Here is a 12,090-nt window from a genome sequence, read left to right as displayed (position 1 = left end):
ATAGGTTTCCACAACTTAAATAATCATATATTATAAGCTTCTCCTCTTTACAAAAGATATGTCTAGTTTGAGGCCATATTGATCCTCAATGATGCAAAGGGGTAGCCATGAACACTCTGGACATACATGAATTTAATAGCATTAATAGCACAAGCTTTCATGTCACTCTTGTGTGCAACCTGAAATCTTATTTTTGGGTCTAAATGAATATAGCCTTTTTGATTAGCATATGATTAGAGGATGCTTCTTGTATGTTCTAGTAAGTTATAATGCATTTGAATAGTTGTGCTACATGTGATTAACATATAGCTCAAGTTATCTCCTCCAAAAGTAACACATGTGATGACAAGCACTTGTGCCCGTGGCTTATCTCAAAAATAAATCAATGACTACTAGAGAGATATTAAATCTACTTGCCTTGGATGATCATTTGGTAAGAAAGTGGAAAGGCATAACCAAAGGTGAGATTTCAATAACTTCATTAGGTAATTGCTTGTCTAAAAGACTAATAGCCAACACTTTGTAAGGTAAGAAGTATAAGATTGTATGTGAACTTTGAATATGCATGATTCTATTACAATAAAAAAAATGAGACATAAATTTGTAACCCACCTTGAAGATACACATTTCAATCTCCTTATTCAAGAAATTTGCATATGAAATAGAAGCAATGCATATTAGTAGCTTTGCACTAGTTGCATACTTAAGAACTCATCATTTACAAAGAAATGGGAGAAATAAGCAAGTTGAGTGTAGCTTATTACCTTAATAAAATGCATGTTTTCTACGTGGAGGGCTCTAGTTGAATGTCTCGACTATTGGAGATAAATGAGAGATGAATCAACAATTGGTGTTGTAGGAGGGGGTGGTAGTATTGGCTGTGATATTGAAAGCATATTAACGTTATGATGTTTATGGAGCCATTAGAGACAAAATGCAGATACACCAAAATAGTGGCACAAAACAACATGTAGAGATTATGATATCCTTACTCTAATTGTAGCAATATTAGTTGTCTAAGAAGGCAAATTTAGCCTACTATAATCAATTGAAAAAGTAAGCTTGAGCGTTTAAGCAAGACTTGGCTAAAATTTTGATAGAAAATAATATGTGCTTCCTAACATGCTTGTTTTACTAGCAATCCAAAGTCTAGAGTTGGGATGTTCAATGGAGATAAGCATAGATGCTTTGTTGGCATGTTTCTTTTCAATGTTGTAGAGACTCGAGTCATTACCTCAAGATTTTGATATGGCTAATAATAGTTTGTATTGCCTTCACCAAGTTGAAAATCAAATCAGTTTAAACTAATCCAATCATTATACATCTAAGTTTTTGTGCCATATTTACTATGCAATGCAATATACATTGTATCTAGTATTAGGCAAAATTCTTCAGTACAAACCATGGCCTTTTATCTATTGACGCTTAAAGGCTAACTTGGTAAAAGCTTGGAAGAATAAATTAATAACCATGATTTTCATGTAAAGTAGAGAATATTTATTCAAGTGAATATAAGAGATGTAAACAAAATCCTATAGCCTAAAGATTATAAAAGAACATGACATTAGACCAAGCTTTCAATATAGTTACATTTAATTCAAAGTCACAAGATTCTTTCTAGACCAAGCTAGTTTGAAAGTTAGTATAGTTTGCAACACATATGCAGCATGGGAAGCATGATAGAACATCATGCATGTTCAAACAACTATACATGATTGTCATTTGACCAAATGACTATGATATATGGAACATGAATCACGTGATAATGTATCAAGCATGTTTAGATAGAAGTAGCTAATTACTTCAAGGCTAGCTAATAAAATGAACATATAGAGAATACTTTGCTCTCCCTTGTAACCACGAGGAATTTTCATATTCATAGTCAAGGTGAGGAGTGACTACAACAACCACGCCACATGTTACTTGCTCATTGACCAGACTAACTTCATCGGACTAAAAAAGGACATACCTGTGACCAAAAAGTAGTGACTTTGATCATTTTTCCTTACTAATAATATGTGCATCGAGAAGGTCTTGGTTAACTAATAGAGAGTTGTTACAATATACATTTCTAGACAAACATAGTCGCTCATGTGCGACATAGAAATGCGAGACACACCAAGAATTAACAAATTCTTTTATAAAAATGTGATGGATGCAATAGATATAAGGATGCCAAGGCCTCCCATACGGGTGAGGCAAGTGACGATTGATCTATTACTGGGATTGAACCTAGTAAGAAAGCTCTCACACAAATGCTGGCATGAACTTGGCTTATACGAGGTTATTAAAAATTTAAGTGTTAGATCCTGAGGGTTCTCGTTGCTAATGAGCGTGCTAGTAAGCTTTCGAAGCTCTCTCTCTCTCTCGCTCTCTCCCAACTTGCATTCTTTATCTGCTCCCCGATCTTGAGTAATGGTGCAAAACCCTCTCTCTCTCTCTCGCTCTCATATCTCGCAGGTCCATCGATTGGGGCTCCGAGCGGCTAGGTCTCTCTGATCTCGTTGGTCTATCGAGGGGGACGCCGAGCAAAGAGGGCTTGCGGCCTACCGAGCATACGTTCTTCCTCTCTATGTCAGGTCCAGTCTCTTTCTCTCTCCCTCTGTGTGTCTGTTTCGAACTTGAAGTGCTCTCGAGCTGCTGGATATCATGGAGCACAGGGGAAAGAAGTTCCACACGAAGGAAGAGACGGAAATGTCAATGGTCATGCTGATTTACATTCTAAGTTTTTGAACAGACAAGCCAAATGTTGCCAAGTTGCATAATTAGGTAGATCATGTTCCGTTACATTCTTAGTATTAGAACAACAAACAAGCCAAATGTTGCCAAGTTGCATAATTAGGTCCATGGTCTGGCATTATAGACCTTCCGACTGGCTATTCACTCAAGCTTTGTAATAGACGTCCCCTTGTTATATAATTCTTGATATGGAAGTCCCTTATAGGGCTGGCTTTGTACTTGGTTTTTTTTGTCTTGGGACAGTTTGTTCCGAGGGATTTTTATGGAATTTTTACTTTTCTCGGAAAAAAAAGTTGTATAATTAGGTCAATCGCAAAAAAATGGGTCTCAAGAAGCACTTGCAATTGTAATCTAAAAAGAACACTTGCAATTGTAGTTTAAAAAGAAACCTTCACGTCCCTTTAAAACAGCTCACTACTCACCCCTACTACCACAACCCTTCAAAACAGCTAACTACACACCACCACTACCACATAAGCACACATAATCAACCCTCTCTTCTCTCTTCTCCAATGTATAGCGAGGGATGTTATAGTTTTCTAATAATGTAGATATGCATATTAATAATAAAGGATATGTACATCATCCATAAAGGAACGAGTCTAACTCCTTTACGAGTCTAACTAAGAAGCATCCCATAAGCTAGCTACAGCTTCATTTGTGTACCCATAGTTTGCACAGTTTCCAAGTGCCTATTAGATAGTCTACATAGTCTCCACGTGCCTATTATACAATACAGACATTTGCCTTGATTTTAGAAGTCTCTCCTTCATATAGAATTTGTTCACAATAGTTATTCAAATGACAATGTTTGGCCATATGGTAGCAATCAGATAGTCCAATTGGTTGCATTTAATGCAACCAACCTGATTATTTAAGCCTTTAAAAGGTTGAGTTTCTAGCAGTCTTGTCACATTGTCTCTAACAGATTTCAGTCTACTGACTACAGAGATTGCTCTCAGGGCTGACGAAGATCGAGATCCTTAGGGTGGAGACCTACGCATATATTTTCTCTGCACCTGTGTATAATTTTTATATCCTTATACAACATTCTTCATTGCAGATTTTCTGCGTTTCACTATCTCCTTCTCTCTTTCTCTCTCTTTTTTTTTTCGTAAAAGGTAATTGTATTAATTACGAAAAAAATACAAGATTACATGATTACACGAGTACAAGAGACACGAGGGCCATAGGCCAACGTGTGGGAAATCCCCGGACTAGTATACTAAAAAGGCTACACCAATCACGGCAAGGACCCAGAGGCAATTGCCAAATGCCAGGAATGCAAATCCTCCCGGGGGAGCAAGTCAGAGTGCCTGATAAGATCTAGCTGCCAATGCAAGAGCCCTTTAAGCCTTGCAATATGTCGCGGTACATTAGAGGCCGAATCAAAGAGAAAAGCATTTCGGGTGGTCCAAATGTGCCAGCATCCCCAGTATCTGAAAAAGGGAAATAAGATCTTCATATGTAACGGTGGCGGCGTGGGATACTTTGGGCGCACAAAAACCCAATCGAAAGGAGTCAGTGAGGATCCCACCACTGTGCGCCAGATTTGGGACAAGAGAGACCAGATATTCTTGGCGAGCGGGCAAGAAAGAAAACGATGTCGGGCCGATTCCGCCGTAGTGGTGCAGAAGAAACAATTGCCATTCGAGATTCGACGCTTGGAAAGGGCGGAGGCAAGAGAAAGACCACCAATCATTACCCGCCACAGAAAGACCTTGCATTTGAAAGGTGCCCTATTCTGCCATCTCTCCATCAGCGTTGCCTGCCACCATGACCGTGATTTCCGCAGGCCCCAAACAGTATTAGCTTTCACACCCAGCCATTGGTGATCTTTAATAAGAAGATGATACACCTGATTAGTAGAGGCCTTTTCCAGAGTCAACCGGCCTGCAAGATCCCAGTCCTGCCAAGGGCGATCCATAGCCAGGGCAGGAAAGGGTTGCCTACCCTGAAGTTCCGACGAAAGCTTTCCCCATAAATCACGGTATCCGCGCGGGATCCTGAAAAGTCTCCTAGCAGTCCGAAACGATGTGAGGACATTGCGAGTAGCAAGGGTAGCATCCGCAATCGAAGTCACACCCAAACGGGCCATGCGGTTAAATCTTGGTCTGAGCTGATGTTTATCTTCCCATGAAAGTAATCTGGATACTGCCAACAATTCCAGCTGGAAAGAATTAGTCTGCAAGCGGTCCCCTACAGGATGCCAACGGGTCTTTTGAAGCACCACTTTCCAAGAGCCGACCAAGTGCAGTAATAAAGAGGAAGAGGGACTGGAAAATCGAGAGTCAGCATTAAGGACATGCCACCATGAGGCCCGAAGCCGTGTGTTACCCTGACGGAGGCCGCTGTCCTCAAGAAAGTAACGGGCTATGATGGTCCACGGGTGATTATCCACACACATGGCACGAAAAAGAGACCAACGAAGGGCCAGCATATGAGTTTCTGCATCCAAAATAGCTCCACCACCCATGCGCTTAGGGGTACATGCATGTGACCATGAAATCCAGGAAATGCCTGCCTTCAGTGAATCTTTCTTCCATAGCATGAAACGAATGGGATGGGTGAGAGCCTTCAGAGTAGTGGGCGTCCATGGCAGTAGTGGCAGGAAATACGTCAGCATTGGTAGCATAATTGTCTGAGCCACTTTGAGGCGGACATGGAACGGCCAGGCTTGCGACTTCCAATACATAAACTTCGCGGCGAGTTTTTGTGAAATCCACTCCAGCAGGTCCTTTGGCTGTACATCCACCCCCAATGGGTATCCAAGTTGCCTAACAATGGAGCCACGGGAAACCACCTGGCCCTGCCAGCCTAACGACTGTAAATCCGGCTCCGTGCAACTGAGAATGGCTGACTTAAAAGCATTGATGCGAAGACCAGAGGCTTGACCAAAGAGCGTCCAAACATCTAATGCCTTGCGAATGTTGTTCCTGTCCGCCTGCAAAATCATAAAGGAGTCATCAGCCAAAGATTGGCTAATGAAGTGCTGCCCCAAAGGAAGAGATAACCCTGCCAGCTGGGCAGAAGCCGCCATGGAGGATAACATTGAAAGGACCGGGTGAGCCGCCAGGGCAAAGAAGAGAGGGCTCAAAGGGCAACCCTGTCTGACCGAGCGTGCAAGGACAAATGGCTTTGTAACCCCACCATTAAGCATAACTCTTGAAGAAGCCTCAGTACTAATGGTGTAGATCAATCGGGACATCCGGATACCAAAGCCCATGGCAGACATAAGATCTGCAAGGAAAGACCAGTCCACACAATCAAACGCCTTTTCCAGGTCCAATTGAATCAAGACCACTTGCTGATTGGAGTGCCGCGCATAGTCAATAGCCATTTGCACATTTAAGATATTATGCAAAATGTTGCGGCCCTTAATGAAACCATACTGGAGAGGGTGCACAATAGCTGGAAGGTGCTTGTGAAGCCTGTTTGCCAGCACTTTGGAAAAGATTTTATACATCGCGTCCATCAACGAAATTGGTCTCCAGTGTTGCAGCTTTGATGGCGAAGGGACCTTGGGAATCAGTTTGATAAGGCCTTCTTTCCATGAAGAAGGCATGACCCCTGTTTCCCAAACCTGCTGAAACATGACCACCAATGACTTTATCAACTGCGTGGCCGAGTGCTCAAAAAATTCATTAGTGAGACCATCCCAACCAGAACTTTTATCCTTAGGCAGGTGCAACAAGACATCCATAACCTCCTCTTCGCAAATATCCGCCTCCAAAGTGGCTTGCATATCAAAGGGAACCTGCTGGTGGACCAGATGATAGAAGGCCGAGCGGGCATGCGTAACCTGGCTAGACGGCAAGGAAGAAGAACCAAAAAGATCCATAAAATAATTTCTGCACATATTGATAATGGTCTGCGGATCAGTGACCATGCGACCTTCCGAATCCTGGAGTCGAGTCATATTTTCGCGAGCCGGAGAAGCATGCAAGGCGCGAAAGAACTTATGAGACTGGCAGGCACTATCTTGCAAAGTGTCAGTCAAGTTTTGCAGCTTGGCCTGCTGATAAGATTTCAAGCTAAATACTTGAATAAGATGGGCCAAACGCCGCTCCAGGGACAGCAGAAAATCATCATCTGGGGAGTCCAGGAGCAAGGAACGGACCAAGGCCAATAAGTCCTCTGCTGCATGTCGACGACGGCGACAAAGAGAGGCATTATGAATCCCATATTGCCGAGCAACCCGCTGCACATTAGAGAGCAGGCGTGCGAACGAAGCCAAGCCCTCAGAGGCGAAGTCCAATAAGAACCTCTCAATCAATTGCTGCATATAACCCTGAAAAATGGGATGCTTCAAATAAGAGGAATTGAAGCGTAAAGGGAGCTTATTCAGCAACTGCATAAAAGGTGCAATGGATTGTGCCCGCATCTCAAGCTGGAGGGGGAAATGATCCGACAACGCATATTGCTGCAAGACCTTTATCTCCAGCATCTCGGGAAGAAAATCATCTCCCTGCATGATATACATTCTGTCCAATCGCGACCAAGTGGTTGCATATTGTGCGGAATGAAAAGTGAAACCTGAAACAGAAGGGTGAAGCCACGACCAAAGATCTTGCTTAAGTACGTGCAAAGCAAAGGAGTTCCACACCCGGCTTTCTGGCGTATCCATGATCGAATGCCCTGAGGTGGACTGAGAAGAGTCCACACACATATTGAAATCTCCCATCAAAAACCCCCTGCGGCCAAGTGCCATGGAGCCCTGCAAAGTCGACCATAGATCCCGTCGGGATGCGGGATCATTCGGAGCATAGAGTCCCAGCAACCATAAAATCTCTCCTTCAAATAAGACTTCGATTACCAGAAATCGGCCCTGCACATCATTTTTAACAAGAACAGGCTGGTATTTCTCATGGACAATCAGCAGCACGCCTGAGTAGTGCTTAGCAGGTGTCCCTGCATAAAACAGACGGAATCCATGGCAATCCACAACTTTTCCTGCCTCACCGTGGCTTTTGTGCTCCACTGCACACAATACATCCCACTGGTTCTCATGCAAGACAGACCACATGGTATGTTGCTTATGGCGAGAGCAAATGCCTCGCACATTCCACGTGGCAATCTTCATATATTTTCAAAAAAGGAAGTCAGGAACGAGGCGCCTGTTGCCTCGATTGCACCTTTTCCGCGAGGGCATCCATGACACCCTCATCCAGAAAATCAGCCAATACTGCAAACGAATTCGTGCGACCTGCTTTAGAGGTAGAAGGGAAATCCACTGCCTTGGGAGTAGGGCGGGGATAACGCCTATCCCAAGGTGTAATCACATTACCTTTTGCATCAAATGCCAGCTTAGCAGGTGGGCCCTTGGGGCCCTATGAATACACTTTCCTTGAAGACGGATGACGGGGGGCGGACGGGGCCATAGTACGCGCATCCTGCTGTGAGGTGACCATGTCTTTCCTGCGCGTGTACATGCGCACGTAATCCAGAGAAGCATGAGGCCCAGGATCTGCCAGGCCTGCGTCCAACTTTTTACCTTTTTTTTGTCGTGCCTCAATCGAGTCAGTGTTAGGAGAATCCAAACCCCGGACCTGTTGTTTGCCTTTATTCATGATAGTAGGTGGCTGAAGGGTCTCCTGTGCCGGGGCATCGAGCACCATGTCATCTTTGGGCTGCACAACCTGTGCCTCCTCAGAAGATGGTTGCCGTTCCGGGCATTCGGCCACAAAATGCCCTAATTTACCACATGAAAAGCAGTGTCCGGCAAAATTGCCCCATTTCAGGCGAAAATGCAAATGATGCATGCCTAAACAATTGAGGCGAAGCCACGCAGGCCTTTTCCTGGCCGTATCCCATAGCATGCATAAACGGTTTCGGTTCATAGCCCTGAGGCTCGGGGCAACCAGCACTGTGCCCACAACCGCCATCGCGTCCTTCAACAATGGCCAGTATACCGCTGGACAGTTTTCCACTTCCACCCACACCGGGCATTCTCGTTGAAGCAGACGCTAGAAGTCAGCCATAGGGCGCCATGGTACCACATGGACTAAGCGGCGATCAAAGAATAGTGGCAACTTGGACAGGAGCTCGGCTCGATGCGATTCCGATTTCAACAGCACCTCATAAAAGCCGCGAGGTCCAAGGAAGATCTCCTCAACACACTCCCCTTGCAGTAAATGGTGCATCCATTGGCGAATATGTGAGAGCACTGGGATCCTGCCGGTGAAAAAAAGTATAACTGCACGGCCATAAAACACCGAGAAGGACCGCAAGACTGATTTTGGGTCCACCGTGGCTTCCAGCACATCATCCGCAGCCGCAGCAGAGAAAGTTTCATTATTATGCTGGACATAATCGCCAAGCAGAGTATTGGCAAAGTCTAGCAGATGTTCCCAGTCAATTTCCTGCGAATCCACAGGTTCAGAGGCAACCTGCGCATAGGAACGGTCCTGCGGACCCATTGGCTCGTCTGAAGTATGCTTGGAGCGTTTGCCTACAGGCGGCAGTTCAGAACCCGGAGGCGGCTCCTCCGTGCATGGCACCATATCCTCCAGCTCCTCTGTATCGGAATCAGGGCCAAGGGCTGCCACCGTCCGGTCGAGAAACTCCATATCCAGGCCAGCCATACTGCTGTCTTCTCGCTTTCGCTCGCTCCCTCACTCTCTCTCTGTGCAAGTCCCAGAGGGCGCTCTCGCTCTCTCTCTCTCTTCTCTCTCTCTCTTCCTCTCTCGCTCTCTCTCTCTGTACAAGAGCAGATCAGATCTCGGAGCTGAGCAGGGTTGCAGTCGCGTGTTGCCAGGTTAGGGTTCCCTTTTCTCTGTCACGGCACCGCAAGATGCAGAGGGTAGGCACCCGCGGGCAGCGGACGAAGAGCAGAGGGCGGACAGGACAACTGACGAAGGGGCTGAACTCACTCGCTCGCTCGACTCCTCTCTGTCGAGCTCTGTCTCGCTCACGGGCACGCGCAAAGGTATCCAGGCGAAGACGCGTACCTGCGGACGCAGACGAGCAGAGGCCGACGGCGACTGACGTAACGCGGGCAGACGATGGGGGCTCAGGCGACGGAGGCGCAGACGACGGGGGCTCTGACAGGCGACGGGGGCGCAGGGGCTCAGGCGACGGGGCACAGACGAACAGGGCCTGCAGGCGAGGGCGACGGGGCGTAGGCGAAGGCGATGGCGAACAGGTAAGAGGGTCGCGAACAGCGAACCGGGTCCCGCAGGTGAGGGCGAACGGGGGCACAGGCAATGGCGAATAGGGTCCTGCAGGCGATGGCGAGCCGCGAACAGGGTCCCGCAGGCGATGGCGATGGCGACAGGGAGGTCGCGACGGTCAACCAGTCGGCCTCTCTTTCTCTCTCTCTCTCTCTTCTCTCTCTATTCACTCTTTGTCAAGGTTATGCGCTTCCGCATTGCTTTACTCTGACATGGCAACAAAGCATTGAAGGACTGACCTAGGGTGGATCTATTTGAAGAGGAGTGTTCAGCGCGACACAAGGCTGCGTTTTCAGTGTTCAAGTGTGAGCAGGTGGGTTGCACATCAGAACAAGGCTAAGGCGAGTGTGGGCGTGTGAGAAATGAGAAGATTTGCTGAAGTTGTTGCTGTTTTTGCTATTAGAGAAGGAAGAAGGTTGCATGTTTGGCCTTCAAGTGCAGATTTTACATTTTCATCGCCTCTGGCAGGTAAAGAAGGAACATGATGAGCGAATTTCAGCCCTAGCAAGCTGTATTTTCACAATCAAAGGGGGCTTCTTTTTGTGTTTTGTGCAAACATTGTAGGTGAAGATGTCTTTTGAGGCCAAGACAGAGTTTCAAGCGATCATGGACCGGAAGGTACCTGTTCTACCGGCTCTTCCTTCAGATCAAAGGCTTGATGGTGAGAACTATCACATTGGGTGGGTCATGATACTTGCCATATTGGAGTCCTATGATTTGGCAAAGCTTGTTATGGAGGCTATCAACCATCCTTCTTCGCGAGACGAGTCCAGACTCTCTTCTAGTGAGAAGGCTGAGTTGGCAAAGGCTTAGGCACATTGGGATAAACTCAATGCATGCATTTACTCGTTTTTATTTCTCTCATGTACTACAACTGTTATCTCTCATATAGAGCATTCAATGCTGGCTGGGGAGATATGGATGGAGTTGGATTAGATATATAATTGGATGACCATCATGAAGCGAGTTTCTTTGGAAGTGCAAATGAGGACTATGAGTGTCAACAAGTCATCATCCATACGAGAGCATATCAACAAGCTAAGGCAACTCTAGATGCGTTTCAAAATGTAGGGAAGGTGATCATTTTTGAAGACATGGCGATAACTCTCCTTTCATAGTTACCGCCTCGCTTCAGTGGTTTTTATTTCGCCTTGATTGCTTCAGGGCGGTTTGAGACTCTTCGGTGGGAAGAGTTCGTTCTTATGGTCTTGGACCAAGAGGAGCAACTGAAAGGATCTAATACTTCGAAATATGAAGCTTTGGTTGATTAGTCCTCTTAGAAGAAGGGGAAGCACCCAAAGAAAAAGAAGGAAGACAAATCTAAGCAGGACGAAGACAAGGAGTGTTTAGAGGTTACTACTTGGAATTAATTGCTCGATGCTCAAAATTTGACAACTCACATCTAGATTGATTGGGATTAATTGCATAGTTTTTTTAAACAAAAGATGAGTAAAATACTACATGAAGCCTTGATTGCACCCATCACAATATGTTTTGAAATATTCCATGTGTATTCTCTTATTTTTCGAAAAGCAACTTCACAAACAACACAAACAAGGATGGTTGTGGGCCAACACATCACAAATGGAGATGGCTAATGTGGAATCAACAAGATGGATGGGGTTACATCAACATCAGATTGGGTTGGTGATGTGGATCAAAGGCGGTCTACTACAGGTTATTGTTTTACCTTGGGTGCTGGTGCTATCTCTTGGAGTAGCAAGGAGTAGCCCATGGTAGCCTTATCTTCGACTGAGGCAGAGTATCGGGTTGCGTCTTCTACCACATGTGAGATTGTATGGCTTCAGCAGTTGTTGGAAGAGCTTGGCTGCCCCCAGCCTCTTCCTACTATTTTGCCGTGCGACAATGAGAGCTGCATTGCCTTGGCATGGAATCCCGTATTTCATGCCCGGATGAAGCACATAGAGATCTAGTATCACTTCATCAGGGAGAAGCTTTTGGATGCGACCATTGATGTGGAATACTGTAAAATTGAAGACAATCTTGCAGATTTGTTTACGAAGGCACTTTCCTAGGCTTTACTTCACCGACATTCCAGATCCTTCCGTCTGCTGCCTTGTCCAAGATTTGAGAGGGGGTGTTGAGAGTCATTTCTTGTGGCCATGTCAGCAGTGCCATGTGGTAGGAGTCAGACAGTCCGCTGACTGTAGTCACGGCT

The 12,090-nt window shown here is 45.6% G+C and overlaps 1 protein-coding gene across 4 annotated transcripts in view; it reads left to right on the top strand.

Moving 5' to 3' along the window:
* The first annotated feature begins 2,201 nt into the window (after positions 1–2,201).
* Positions 2,202–12,090, top strand: part of ATVPS33 (Sec1/munc18-like (SM) proteins superfamily) — a 119,290-nt gene continuing 109,401 nt past the window's right edge. For 3 of the 4 annotated variants that reach the window (XM_087669294.1, XM_087669293.1, XM_087669290.1), the window contains exon 1: positions 2,347–2,579. The gene's annotated coding sequence lies outside the window, so the exon portion shown is untranslated. The other variant, XM_087669292.1, reaches the window with a different exon arrangement.

Source organism: Lygodium microphyllum, chromosome 27 (genome assembly GCF_053477565.2).
Source record: "Lygodium microphyllum isolate KBCC chromosome 27, Lygodium_microphyllum_v1.1.10, whole genome shotgun sequence".
Taxonomy (NCBI): Eukaryota; Viridiplantae; Streptophyta; class Polypodiopsida; order Schizaeales; family Lygodiaceae; genus Lygodium; species Lygodium microphyllum.
The sequence above is the reverse complement of the archived record's forward strand: the minus strand, read 5'-3'. Positions and strand labels throughout refer to the sequence as shown.